The sequence below is a fragment of the Macrotis lagotis genome, chromosome 3 (assembly GCF_037893015.1).
Source record: "Macrotis lagotis isolate mMagLag1 chromosome 3, bilby.v1.9.chrom.fasta, whole genome shotgun sequence".
NCBI lineage: Eukaryota > Metazoa > Chordata > Mammalia > Peramelemorphia > Peramelidae > Macrotis > Macrotis lagotis.
The window spans coordinates 221,599,616-221,614,588 of NC_133660.1; the positions used below are offsets into that span (position 1 = coordinate 221,599,616).

The 14,973-nt window shown below is 41.3% G+C and overlaps 1 protein-coding gene across 2 annotated transcripts in view; it reads right to left on the reverse strand.

Annotated features, from left to right (window-relative positions):
• FAM193A (family with sequence similarity 193 member A) overlaps positions 1 to 4,356 on the reverse strand; it is a 213,116-nt gene extending 208,760 nt beyond the window's left edge. For both annotated transcript variants that reach the window (XM_074229911.1, XM_074229910.1), the window contains exon 1: positions 4,301 to 4,356. The gene's annotated coding sequence lies outside the window, so the exon portion shown is untranslated. The remainder of the gene's footprint in view (positions 1 to 4,300) is intronic.
• Positions 4,357 to 14,973: the final 10,617 nt, after the last annotated feature.

Genomic DNA, 14,973 nt, shown 5'->3' on the forward strand with positions numbered 1-14,973 from the left:
AAAATGTGGCAGCGAAAATTTAAGTTTTACAAGATCTAAATTATTGATTAATATATAATTTATACTCCATAGAATATTTTAAGTTACAATATTAAAAACAATGAAACTATGGGAAGAGTTACAAATATCACAATCATTAAATTTCAGTTTTCACTAGTTAAAAATTTCAAAAAGAATATTGATTTTTACAGCATTTAATTCAACAAATCATTTCACAAAAATCTGCCTGTCTAAACAGCATGATAAACGAAGCACGAGAAAAATTGTTAAAACAAAGGAATGCCTTAAACTATAAAAAAAATTTAAGCTAAAATCAGAGAATAAGATGAACATACTTTATCTATACATTAGTATATCAATTAGAAGCAAAAGCACTAAACAATCAATCCAATAAAAATATACTGTCAATAAAAATATACTGTCAATGGTGTTAAAGACTCAGATGCAATAAGGGTGAATACTAAAAACACTGAGTCACTCAAGAGTTCTCTGCAGCCACACCATATCTAGACCCACAGGATAACAATTTCACTCTCTTTTTCCTTATTAAATTATTCATCTTATAGTTAAAGCTGACAAGTTCACTAAACTCTCTCATAAGGCCAGCTAGAACAAGTCAATGACAAGAAATCTTTTTTTTTTACTACTATTTACTTTTTTAAATGATATAGTCCAGAACAATTTCCAAAGTCTTAAAAGTATATTTCTTCTAAAGATTCATAAGCAAATCTCCCAACTGTTAATCATTTAATTTCATCAGAAGATATACCTTAGTCTGACTTTTAAAAATTATTTTACTTCTCTGCCTTTCAACCAATATAAATATAGCTCTAAATTACAAATGTTTCCCTAAGACTTGCTACTTCTCTTCCTTCATTCAAACTTTTCTCATGCTCTATATGCACATAACTCTGACCCTCAGCCCAAGTTCCTTCCCTTTTTGCATCTTTTAACATAATTACAAAAATAACCCTAAATTCACACCAAAATATTCTGTAAGTTAAAAAATCTTATGTGATCTGGTAGCTTAATACCTAATGAAACCAGCTAGTTTTCATACTAAAGAACAGATTATTTGAGTACAAAACTGCATTTGATTTGAACTGCTTACTCAGAAAGCAAAATTCTGATATTTTAAATATTCTTCTATTCAATACATCAATAGATAGAAGCTTCATTATGTAAATAAGGGGATCCTTCTTATACTTTTCCCCTCTAGGTAACAAAATTTAAATACTTAGATGAGAAAAATATACTCTAAATTAGAACTGCAACTTAATTAAAATCCTAAGATCTATTTCCCTAAGCAAAGATATTTTCTACTAATAAAGCAGTTCTTACTCAAAAATTTTTCAAGTACTGAGGAATTCCTTTGTAATTCTAGTTTTGACTAAAAGGATGAACCACCTCATAGATTTCATTACCTTAGATTTTTCATTCACAAACACTTCCATTCAGAGAATATGACTTTAAGTGTTTTAAATATCTTCTATCATTAGCCTCTGTTTACAAAGAGGGAATAATATAGACCACATATTAATCTTAAAATAAACAATAAAAAAAAGCACTATAAACCTATGTTTTGACTTAACCGAACTTTTTTACACACAGAATCACACACTTTAATATGAAATCAAAAATTCTTTTTCTTCTCTCCCCTGCAGGTTTCTGAACCACCTGTTACATTTATAAATTCCCCAAGTTACCATTTTACTACACCTTAACATTAAAGATATTCCTTCTACCTAGTCCGTAAGTATACTTTTTTTTAGGTTTTTTTTTTTTTTGCAAGGCAAACGGGTTAAATGGCTTGCCCAAGGCCACACAGCTAGGTAATTATTAAGTGTCTCAGTCCGGATTTGAACTCAGGTACTCCTGACTCCAGGGCCAGTGCTCTATCCACTACACCACCTAGCCGCCCCATAAGTATACTTCTACCCATATGGAGAATAAAAAGTTACAGGAATTAAGAGGTACATGTTGTTGTTGAATCTCATTTGACTTTTTGTGAACCCATTTGGGGTTTTCTTCACACAAAGATATTGGAATGGTTTGTCATTTCCTTCTCCAGCTCATTTTACAGATGAGGAAAGTGAGGGAAATAGGGTGAAGTGATTTGCCTAGAGTCCCAGAGTTAGTAAACTGTCTGATGCCAAATCTGAACTCTTGTCTTCCCAATTCTAGGATTAGCTCTCTATCCATTGGGCCACCTCATTGTCCCTGAGAAATACCAGTCTAAAGATTTAAAAATTATTTAAAACATTTTGAAATTCAATGACATTGGGGCGACGAGGTGGTGCAGTGGATAGAGCACTGGCCCTGGAGTCAGGAGTAGCTGAGTTCAAATCTGGCCTCAAACACTTAATAGTTACCTAGCTGTGTGGCCTTGGGCAAGTCACTTAACCCCACTGCCTTGCAAAAAAAAGAAAGAAAAAAATTCAATGACATCCTGTAGATTGACAATATAAAAAAAAGCTATCGAGAACAGTAGAATTTTAGGTCTCTTAGTTATATGCCTGTGATTGGTACATAACTGAAAACAGTTTATAGCTCTATAGAACTAAACATCCCAATCTGATAATTTATTATGAACTTGCAATGTTATGCAAGACCAAACATTAACATTATACTTTTTATATTAGTATGCTACTTTCTTAATAATCAAATATTCAGGAAGATTTTTTTTACATAAAGAAAATATGACCCTTTAGTAGATGATACTGAATAAAAAGGACTTCTTCAGTGAACCTCAGAGACACCATAAACTATCCTTAAAAATCTCAATGAAATAAGTGCACAAGTCATGCTTTGTGTCATGTATCCAAAGAATAATTAGTAGCTAACATGCCAAACCAATTTATCATCAGACTCAAAAATAAATTCAGTTACTAAAATGTATTTTTAAAACTTTCAAAATCTTAAAGAAAAAAGTACATTTAAATTCAAGACTTTAATATAGCATCAAACATCACGCCTGGCTTTAATGAATATGCCACACAGGACAATTTGCATTAATTTCCTATCTACATTCACTATAGATTGATTCCAACACACTATTTGGTAGCGGACAAGACAATTTTCATCTCATGAATCTTACAACCTCTTCAACAAAAAGTTTGTTTTAGGTGAATTTTCCATTTGTCCTTAAAGAGCAAATTATCATTGTTAAAAGAATGATTCTAATGTTTAAGAAATTCTCTTTCCTTTCAGAGAACAAACAAATGCCCTACAATGACTGTGCCAATTCCACACCAACTATGTTAGTTTCATGAATGTTGGTAAACCGATAAAGAGAATAAAAGGGGCAGCAATCAATGATTATTAGACTCACTGTATACTGACTTTTCATGAAAAAAACTATAAAAAAGATCATTTCCACTGAACAAATTATTTTCCCTTCAAATATCTGATTTAAAAACAAAACAAACATATGCCCTACTAACCGAGATCAATGAAACCCAAAATAATTTAAAAAGCAGCCCTTCAATGGGAGGATGAATAGCCCAAGCTGTTACCTCTGGATGAAGTGGTTTAACAACAATGACCAACACAGGGGGGGGGGGGTTTGGAAGAGGGCAGGGAACAGGAGATGCACTCTTCTAAACTACATATGACAGGTGCGTGAAGACAAAAAAAAAAATGTGGAATATCTTTAAGCAACTCTGCATTTCAAAATAGCTGAGCCGTGCCATGAGCCCTCCAAAACTTCTTTCAAGAATGAAATATACTCAAGTGTGACTAGAGTGGGAAATGCTGCATGGAAGAGGCTTCCGAATCGAGTACCAGAAATAAGTCAAGCATTCCTTAGGGTCAGTCTGTGGAGATAGAGGAAAAGGATTTAAGATGGCAGGGTGAGCAAGTAAAAAGCAAAGTTTATCACAAAGTTGTCGAACTCTTGTCCACATTCTTTTCCAGACAAATTTCTCCAATGCTCTCCCACTTCCAACTGCAAGCCCACCTGTCACTCTCTCTCTCTCTCTCTCTCTCTCTCCAGAAAATACAACTTCAGAGGCAGCCCAGGACCTCGGGGCATTTCTCAGGGCCATGTGGCGTGTCTGTTGACAACTATCGGTGGGGTTCTTTCCCGGGGCCCGCCGCCGCCCCCCATGCCGCCTCCCGCCGCCTCCGGAGGCGGAGGCCTAGCCCCGGGGCTTCCAGGAAAGGGGGGCGGAGTGGGGAGGCAGGAGAAAGGCGCGGGGCGGGGAGAGGGGCCCGGGGCCCGGGGCCGGCGCGCCCGCCCGCCCGCCCGCCACACGCCCCTCTCCCCCCCGGGTGCCCCCGCGCGCCCCGCGCCGCTCACCTCGCCTGCTCCGGGCCCGCCCCCGCCGCCCAGGGGCCCGTGGGGCGCCGCGGCCGGGGCCGGGGCCGGGGCCGGGGCCGGCGCCCCGAGCGGGCCCGCCACGGCGCTCTGCGGGGCCGCCGCCTGGGCCCCGGCCGGGCCGGCCTTGCCGCCGCCGCCGCCGCCGCGCTTGTTCTTCCGGCGCTTGGCGCCGCGCTTGGCGTCCGCCGGGCTCATCGTCGGCGAGGCCGGGCCGGGGGCCGGGAGGCGGGCAGGGGCCGGCGGCGGCGGCGGACGGGAGCCGGGGGAGGTCACTCGGGAGCCGCCGGCCGGGGCCCGGCCGAGGGAGGGCGGCTCGGCGGGGCCGCCTGCGGGCGCACAAGGGCGGAGGGCGGGCAGAGGCCGCTCGGCAGGCTCCAGCCGCGAGTCAAGCGAGTCCCCGCGCCGCCGCCGCCGCGCCGCCGCCGCCGCCGCCGCCGCTGCCCGGAGTTGGGAGTCCAATATGGCGGACACAAGGGGAAAGGGATCCCAGTTTACGTCGGGGGGAGGGGGTGCGAGGGAGCGGAGCCGCGGGGAGGGGGAGGGGAAGCGAGCGCCCTCCTCCCTCCTCCCCCTCCCCTCGCTCGGCACGCCTCCCCTTCTTCGCTCCTCTCCCTTTTTCCCCTTCTTTCACGCCGCACCCCCCCCTCCTGCGAACTTGCGCTCGGCCGCGCGGAGCACGACGGGGCTTGTAGTCCGCGCGGCCGCCGCTTCCCCCGGCGCCCGCCCGCAGGGGAGACTACGGCTCCCGCCAGGCCTTGCGCGTGGGCCGCGCAGACCGGGGGAGGGGGGCCGCCGGAGGCGGGGGGGTGAGGTCACCGCCTCTCCTCCCTCCGCGCGCCGCGCTCCCCGCTTCCCCGACCCGCCTCGCCTTGCGCGCCCGAGGCGTGGCGGGACCCGTAGTTCGGCCGGGGAGGGCCGGAGGCGAGGAGTTCCGAGTCCCGGGCGGGCCACGCGCCCCGCCCCGGCCCTTCCGTTTGCGCTCGGCTCCCCCGGGACCCCCGAGCGGGGCTGGGGCGCGTGGGGGAGGGGCGCTGAGCGCCTCCGCGCTGCCCCCCCCCCCCGCCGGCCGGGAGGCCCGGGGCCTGCTGGGCGGGGCGGCCCCGGGCGTCCTGGGTTCAGATCCCGCGGGCCCTAACGAAATGCGGCGGGAAAGGCTCCTTCTGAGCCCGTGGGGGTCACCCGCCCCCCCCCCCGTGCCAAGTGGGCAGGAGAAGGGGACTGTGGACTTGGGGGAAGCTTGGAGGCCGGGGCCCAGCCCGGGCTCCCGGGGCCAGTCCTGGCCCCGAGCCGGCCCAGCCCGGCCTCCCGGGGCCCAGTCCTGGCCCCGAGCCGGCCCAGCCCGGCCTCCCTCTAGGCCACAGGAAGGCCACCCGGGCTGGAGGCTTCGCGGCCGCTCCGCCACTTGGGCTGCAGGGCCGGGCTAGAGGGACGCGACTCCTATTTCTGTAACATTGTATAATGTACAAAGTGTCTCCCGGCGCGCTCCCGCGGCGCGCTCCCGCGGCTCCTCTGCGATATACGGGAGAAGAGGCTCGGAGGAGCAGCCAAAGGACCCGAGACCTTGGAGCTGGGCTGAGGGCTCCGGACTTCTTCTTTCCGCTCTCCTAACCTACCTCAGAGGCTTCCTGTGAATTGCATTGTGTAAAGGCATTGTAATCGTGATGCCTTCTATAAATGTCAGCTGTTATTATGCTCATAAACGTAGCTATTATTATTATAGGGTAACCTCAGTAATTTAGTTGAGACAAGTTTGTGAACAAAATGAGATAAATTAATTATCTCACACTGCAGGGCTCTTTAATGTTGCGGAGCAGGAAGGCCTGTAAGATAGCAGAATCGTTCCAGAAATAAATGGAAGCACACTGAAGGAAGGAATCGCTCATTTAGAGTTAAACAGCCGAGAAGAGATAACCTAGTCCAGCCTTTTCATTTCAAAGATAAACTGAGACCTTACCAAGGAGACTTTCCCCGCAAGAAGTGATACATACGGGAGGGAGAGCACTTGGATTTCTTAGAAAGACTGGGCTGCGGTCCCAACCCCTTGCTTGACACCCAACCTCTGTATAACCAGGCAAAAATCGGAGCATTTCTTTCGATGGTCTCAAGCACAAAATGAGAAGAGGAATTTATCAAGGTCCCTCAAGCTATTCTTGTGCACAAAGTGGAGAGGTCAGCTCAGTGGGTAGTAAATCAGGTGGCTTCAGAATCGGTCAGACATCTGACCCCAAAGTGTATGAAGAGATGTAAGGCCTAGTGTCAGCCTCTCGGTTTCTCTAGTATGATGTCCCAGGAATCTATTCTTGGCCCTCTGCTAGTCAACATTTTTTTTTTAATCGGCCTATCGAGTTCACAGAAGATAAGAAGCTACCATGAATAGAGATCCAAAAATATAATAACAGTTGGGAACAATTGGCTAAATCTAATCAAGGGAAATTTAACATGGAATTCATGTAACTAGGGGTTGGTTGATCTGATGGAAGGAACTACATTGCCCATAAGGTTGGACCTGATTGCCTTTCCTAGAAGTGAAATCCCATGAGATATATGCCACAGCCCAAGAAGGCTCATTATACAAGACCAGAAAAAATGACCAAATGTAGACACAGAAATTGAAAGCAGAATAGTTTAATGAAGGTAGGAATAGCCCTACACACATCAATAGCCTCTGAGGACATTATAGAGCAAGAATTGATGTTCTCAATGACAACTCTGGCTCCCTAGGGAAAGGGTACAACCTATAAGGACCCTGGGAGGAAGTTTGCATTATACTATGGAAAAAGCCCAGGATGCAAAGGGAATAAATTAGCCAAATGAACAATATACACAGTGACTACTATAATATAAAGTCAGCAGGGAGAAGCCACAAAATCATCACCTACAAGTCAGTGTGCCAAAGCTAAGTGTTTAATACCTAATAATATATAGCATTTTATCTAACCCTTGAAGATTGGCAAAGTGTTTTACATAGGTTATCACACACAGCCTTTACAACAATCCTGAGAGGTAAACATAGCTATTACTAGTCTCATTTTACAGATAATTAAACTAAGACAGAAAGAAGTTGACTTGTCCACAGTCCCAAAGCTAGTAAATGTGAGAGGTCTTCCTGACTCCAAGTCCAGCCCTCTATCCACATTATCATCTCCCCTTTGCCTAGCCAAAGATACCCATCTTTCATGGCATTGCTTAATCTCCACTGCTCTAAGAAGCCTTCCTGAACCACTCTTCCCCTCTGTCATCTCTTTCCTGAATTCTTCTATGTGTAGTTCTGTACTGCAGAATTTTGAACTTAATTATATTCAGTATCATCTTCCTGTAAGTTCTGCCTGTGAATCTTTTCCTCTACAGCTAGAGTGTCTTGAGGACAGGAACAGCATCGTGTCATTTTGCTGCCCCCACACAGGGTCAAGCCTAATAAAAAGAATCAAGGAACCTAGATCAGAAAGGAACACAAAGCTTGGATTTGGGAAGACTTGAGTTCAAATGTGACTTCAGACACCTATTAGCTGTTGACCCTGGTCAAGTCAGTCACCTACCTTGTGTCTGTCTTTGTTTCCTCAGTTCTAAAATGGGATGATAATGACACCTACCTTCCAGGGCTGTTGTAAAGATGAAATGAGACAGTAAATGTAAAGCATTTATCATTTTGGGCTCCGTTGGCACAGTGGAGAGTAAACTGGACCTGGACTCAGGAAGACTCCCCTTCTCAAGTGCAAATCTGGCCTCTTCCCAGTTGTGTGACTCTGAGAAAATCAGCTTAAATCAGTTTAACTCTATTAGCCTCAGTTTCCTCATCTGTAAAGTGAGCTGGAGAAGGAAATGGCAAACCATTTCAGTATCTCTGCCAAGAAAACCCCAAATGGGGTCAAGGAAGGGTCGGACATGACTGACAAATGACTGAACTACAACAACTAGCACAGTCTCTACTCATAGTACACAATATACAAAATTTAGCTATTATTACTAATATAATTATTAAAATTAGAATAAAATAAAAAACTGAAACATGGAAGAGTATTTAAGATATCATCAAAAACAACTGATGTAAAAATAGTTCTGGAAGAGAACTTAAGAATAATCAAACTCTGAAGAACATAAACAAAAAATCTTGATACCAGTTCAAAAAATCATAAAAGAAAACTACTAGATTAGAGGTACAGCAAAAGGGGTTGATAAGGAATTTCCTATCACTTTCTGAAACAAACCCAAATTGAAAACACCTACAAATGTCAGTTACCAAAATCTAGAGGTTCCGTGTCAAAGAAAAAAATACTGCAAGCAGCCCAAAGAGAGAGTTAAAATACCAAGAATTACATCCAGGATCATGAAAGACTATGAGAGTACTTCAAATGGAGACTACAAATCAGGCATGCCTTGTTTTATTGATTTTACTTTATTGTACTTCACAGATACTAGATTTTTTTACAAATTGAATGTTTGTGGCAATCCAGCGTCAAACAAATCCATTGGTGTCGTTTTTCCAACAGCAACAGTGTTTCACAGTGAGTCTTTGTCACATTTTGGTAATTCTCCTTGATATTACAAACTTTTCTATTATTATTATTATTATTATTATTATTATATCTATTATGGTGATATGTGATCAGTGATTTTTATATTACTTTTGCAATATAAACCACATCCATATGACAATGAATTTTATTGTTAAATGTTCCATGTGTTCTGAATGCTCCATTTACCAACCATTCTTCATTTCTCTCAGGCCTCCTTATTCTCTAAGATGCAACTATTGAAATCAGGCCAATTAATAATGCTACAATAACTCTTCAAATGAAAGGAAGAGTCAATTGATACAATAAACTTCACTGTCTTATTTTTAGAAACTGCCACAGTTCCTTCAAACTTTATCAACCACCAACCTGATCAATCTGCAGCCAACAGGCAGCAGCCATGAAAGCTCAGGTGATTTTTTTTTAGTAATAAAATGTTTTCTAATTAAGGTAAGTTTGTTATTTTTTAAAATTTGCCACTTTTATACACCTAATAAGACTATTGTATAGTGTAAACATAACTTTTTATATGCACTGAAAGACCAAAAAAAATCATGCAACTCACTTTATTGAAATACTCACTTTATTGTGTTGGTCTTGAGCAAAATCTGCAATACATCTGAAACGGGTCTATATTCCAAAAGACACAATATAAAGATTTACAACCAAGATTACACTAGCTGCAAAACATAGTATCACTACTACTGGAAGCAAAATGAAGCTTTGATAGAGGACAATTAAGTATTCCATTGAAAGAGCAAGGTTCCATGAAAGCTTAAAAATACAAAGGAGATAAGAAATCCAGAAAGGTAAATACTTTTGAGAAATTGGAAGGGGCTAAATGAATAAGTTTAAAAGCATTGAATAAGTATTTGCCATATGAAATTCCTAAGCATCAGAAATACAATTAGAAAAGCAAGGCAGTCTTTGCTCTCAAGGAGTTCAAATTCCAATGAGACCCTTCAGTTTCCACTACAAATCAGATGGACTGGCTCAGTGATACTCTATAGCAATTTATCTTCATTCATGTTATTTTAATTGAAAAACCCATCTCTCCTTCTTAGGTCCTAGTGGCAGCTTGGTCCCAGTTAGTAGATAGAGCAAAGGATGTGGAGTCAGGAATATCTGAATCTTGTCTCTACCTCAGATACTTCTTAGCAAGCTGACCTCAAGTACATCACTTAACTTCTGTTTGCCTAAGTTTCTTCATCTATAAAATGGAGATAATAATAGCTGAGATAATAAAGTGCCCAGACATTATTGTTGTTAAGTAGTGCCAGACTCTTCATTACCAGCGCCACCAGCACACCTGTACTGCCCGGGGGATTTTCTTCGATAAAATACTGACATGGTTTGCTATTTCCTTCTCCAGTGGATTAAGGCAAACAGGTTTGGTGACTTACCCAGGGTCACACAGCTAGGAGACATCTGAGGCTGGATTTGAACTCAGATCTTCCTGACTCCTGGCCTAGCACTCTATCCACTGGACCACCTTGCTGCCTAGACATAGTAGATGCTCTATAAGTCATGATGATTATCGTTGTTCCCTGTCAAAGACTCTCGGGGTCCTGAGGAGCTGTGGCTGCTGAGGAGAGAGGAGGTGTCTCATAGGGCTGCCCCTGAGAGGGTGTGAAAGCAGTGCCATGCCTCAGGCACTGGTGCCCACTTGTGTTGGGAATGACAGGAGGAATGTCAGGCTCCTGCTCCCCTCAGGTGGCAGAAGCTGAAATCAGGATGAATTCCTTGGAAGAGTACTCCTTTCCCCAGGATTCTTGTGAGGAGGGTTCTGAAAAAAGTGGTGACCAAGGTAATGGTGGTGGTTTAACCTGTTAGTACAAAGCACTCCCTGCCTCTCCCTGGAGACAGATGATGATGATGATGATGTATTTATATTCTGATAGGAAGAGAGAAGGAGGAAAGGAATACCTGTCCTTTAAGAATCCCACTTGTCATCCAAAGTCATGGTGGAAGCCAAGAAAAACCTGGGTAGGATTTTGTTATGTTTTATTGATTTTGAGAGAGGAATTAAAAAGAAGGGGGGAAAAGGACTGCATGAGAGAAGAAATGACAATGAACTTATTCTTTCTCATCACTGGGCTACAGGAGAATATACAAATGGATAAAAAGCTTGGGGAGGCCCCTCTCTTACCTGATCTTATCAAAGGAGGGTTGAACACTCAGGACACCTGCACAAAGAGATTGGTATAGAAATAGATTAAACTGAAAAGGGAGACAGGTGGGACAGGAAGAGGAGAAGGAGAATGAAGAGTGGGATAAGGCATGTGGGAAGAAAGGGGCCCTGGTCAAAGTTTCACACAGGAGAGAGAAGCATGAATGCTTGTGGGTGCAGGGAAGCACGACCAGGAAAGCACTGATTACACCTCTCTCTGATCCACAGCACTCTGGAAGAACCAGAACCTTAGAGACCCCCAGACTACTTTTGAAGTGCAACATGAAAAAGCTTGAAACTTGGGGCAGCACCCTCCATCCTCAGGTGAGAAGAGCACAACTTTACCATAAAATTCAAAGTCAAGAAATAGGCTGAAAAGTAAGAAACCATTAACAACAAAAAGCCTGACCACAAAAAGCTACAATGGTGACAGAGAAAATCAAGACAAACTCAGAAGAAGACAAAAGTGTAAAACCAACTACAAGCAAAGCCTATTAGAGACAAGCCTAACAAGAACTCCTAGAAGAATTGAAGAGATGAGATTGGTAAAGGGAAATTTTGGAAAAGAAATAACAGTGATGCAAGAAAATTATAAAAAGTCAGGAAGACCAGAGTTCAAATCCAGCTTCAGACAATAATTACCTAGCTGTGTGACCTTGGGCAAGTCACTTAACCCCATTGCTTTGGCAAAAAAAAAAGAATGAGCAAAGTTATGAAAAAAGCATCAACAATTTGGCAAAGGAGGCACAAAAAATATTGAAGAAAATAATACTTTCAAAACCAAAATTGATCAAATACTAAATGAGGCTTTAAATTCACTGAAGAAAAAAACTCCATGAAAAGCAGAATTAACCAAAAGGAAAAAGTTATAATAACTCATTGGAGAAAATAATTCCTTAAAAATTATAATTGGGCAAGTGGTAGATAGTGTTTCCATAAGACAATAAGAAACAATAAATGTCAAAAGAATGGGAAAAAATTACAATATGTTTTAACAACTCATTGTTAAAACAACTGACCTAAAAAATAGATTGGCAAAAGAATTATTGGACCAGCTAAAAGCCTTGATCAGAAAAATAACCTAGATATCATATTTCAAGAAAGTATCTGGGAAAACTGCCCTGTTATCTTGGCTCCAGAGGGCAAAATTTCTATTTTAAAAATCCACCAAGATCCCAAAATGAAAAATCCCAGGGACATTCATTACAGTCAAATACTAGAACTACCAAGTTAAGGAGAAAATGTTATAAGTGGATAGAAATCATTCAGATATCGTGGAGTCACAGCCAGGATCACACAAGATTTAGTAACTTCTACATTAAAGGAGAGGAGACTGTGGGATATGATAATCTGGAAGGAAATAGAGTCAGGATTATAACAAAGAATGACATATTTAGTAATACTAAGTATAATCTTTATGGTGAGGAAATTATCATTTAATGAAGAAGAGGTCTTCAGTCATTCCTGATGAAAAGACTGAATAGAAAATCTGAGAATCAAACATGTTTCAAGAGAAGCATTAAAAGGTTAATATGAAAGAACTCACAAGGGATTTGAATATGGTTAGACTGTTTTCATTCCTATATAAGAAGATGATACATATAATTCCTAACAATTTTCTTATTAAGGCATTTAGAAGGAAAGAAAAAGTTGGCCCTGGAGGCAGGAGACCCCCAAGTTTAGGTATTGGTCCTATGATATAGAGTAGGACCTGAGTTCAAATGTGACCTAAGACACTTGACTTGGGCAAATCACTTAATCTTGACTGCCTCACATCTAAAGCCATCTCCAGTCATCCTGATTCTTGTCTGTCCACTGGACCCAGATGGCTCTGGAAGAGAAAGTGAGGCTGGTGACATAGCACAGAAGCCCCTCACTCAAACCCAATTCATTTGCTTATCGTGGCATCACCTCCCTGATGTCATGGTCTTCTTCCAGAACAAAGGACAAATATCATCAAGAACTTTTTTATTAGGGGACTTAGAAGGAATATACATAAACAGAGGGCACAGACACAAGTGAGTTATGTAGGGATCTCAAGCAGAACAGGTGAGAAAGAAAGATACACTAGGAGAGAAGCATGGAGAGAACTTTCTCACATAAAGAAATAGGCAAGGAAGTGCTTTTACAGTCAAAGGAAAAATTGGGGGAACTTCACTCTCATCCAAATTAGTTGAAAGAGGGAAGAATATGCATATAAATGTCTATACACACATACATATATATATATAATTTTTATATGCATTTCTATAAGTTTAAATATGAATATGGATGTCTATATTTCTATGTTTCTATGTGTTTGTATACATAAACACAACTAAAATTCTCACTTTACATAACTTTGCATTCCTTTCCTGGCAGGCCTGAAGCCTCTCCAGCTGCTGCTTATGCTCAGGCTCAGAACCATAAAGAGCCCCATGAGGAGAGGGGAAGGTCTGCAGAAAAGTACATGTACATTAAGCAAGATCTGAAAGTGTGTGTGTGTGTGTGTGTGTGTGTCTGACACACACACACAGTTGAATATAGTAAGAGAAGGGGAGTGGGGTGATAAAAGGGAGGAGAGATTAAGAGAGGCAAAGGAGAGATGCAAAACAGACTTCTGAGGTATGTCAGAGTAAAAAGAGAGAAGAATAAATATAAACAAAGAGGATGGAAGAAAATAAACAGTAATCATAACCTTGAATGTGAATGGGATGCACTCACCCATAAAATGAATAACAAAATGGATTAAAAACCAGAATCCAACAAGAAACCCACTTGAAATAGAATGCACTCAGAGAATTGAAATAGGAGAATAGATTAGTACCTGTCATGTTTCAACTGAGATAAAAAAAAGGCAGGGGTATCAGTCATGATCTTAGACAAAGCAAAAGCAAAATATATAATTAAGAGAGATTAACAGGGAAAATACATCTTGCTAAAAGGTACCATAGTCAGTGAAATAATAGTAATACAGACACCAAATGACAGCCTCCAAATCCTTTAAGGAAAAATTAAAGGAGTAACAAGACAAAACAGATATTAAACTAAATCAGTGGGGGACCTCAACTTTCCCCTCTCAGAACTCAATCATAAAATAAGCAAAGGAGTTGAATAGACTTTAGAAAAGTTAGATAGGACAGACCTTTGAAAAAAATTCAAAGGAGTATATGTTTTCCTCATCCCTAATCTGGTCTTTCACAAAAATTGACCATGTATTAGGGCACAAGTATCTCAAAAACAAATACAGAAAAGCAGAAATATTGAATGCATCCTTTCCAGATAATAATGCATTTAAAATAACAATAAAGGTTATGGAAGTTCAGATTAAAAAAAAACATTATTGGAAACCAAATAATCTAATCTCAATGAATGGGTTAAAGATCAAATCATAGAAACAATTTCATCAAAGAAAATGACAACAATGACATAACATATCACAATTTGTGGGATACAGCTAAAGCAGTATTTAGGGGAAATTTTATATCTCTAAATGCTTAACAAAATAAAAAAGAAATAAAGGAGATCAATTAACTGGGCATGCAACTAAAAAAACAGAAAAAGAGCAAATTATAAATTCTCAGTTAAACATCAAAATAGAAATCCTGAAACTCAAAAAAGTAAATAAAATTGTAAGTTAAAAGATTCAAATAAAAACCACAACAAAATAGATGAACCATTGATTAATTTGACTAAAAAAAAAAACAAATTTCCAGTCTCAAAAATGAAAAGGATTAATGCTTCACCTATCAAGATGAAATTAAAGCATCAGGAGTTCTTTTGTCCAACTATATGCCAATAAAACTGACAATCTAAGTGAAATACATGGATATTTACAAAAACATAAATTACCCAAATTAACAGAAGAGGAAACAGAATCTTAAATAATGCTATCTTAGGAAAAAAAGATATTGAACAATCCACAAATGAGCACCCTAAGGAAAAAAGCTGGAGGACTAGAAGGGTTTCCAAATTAATTCTACCAAATATTT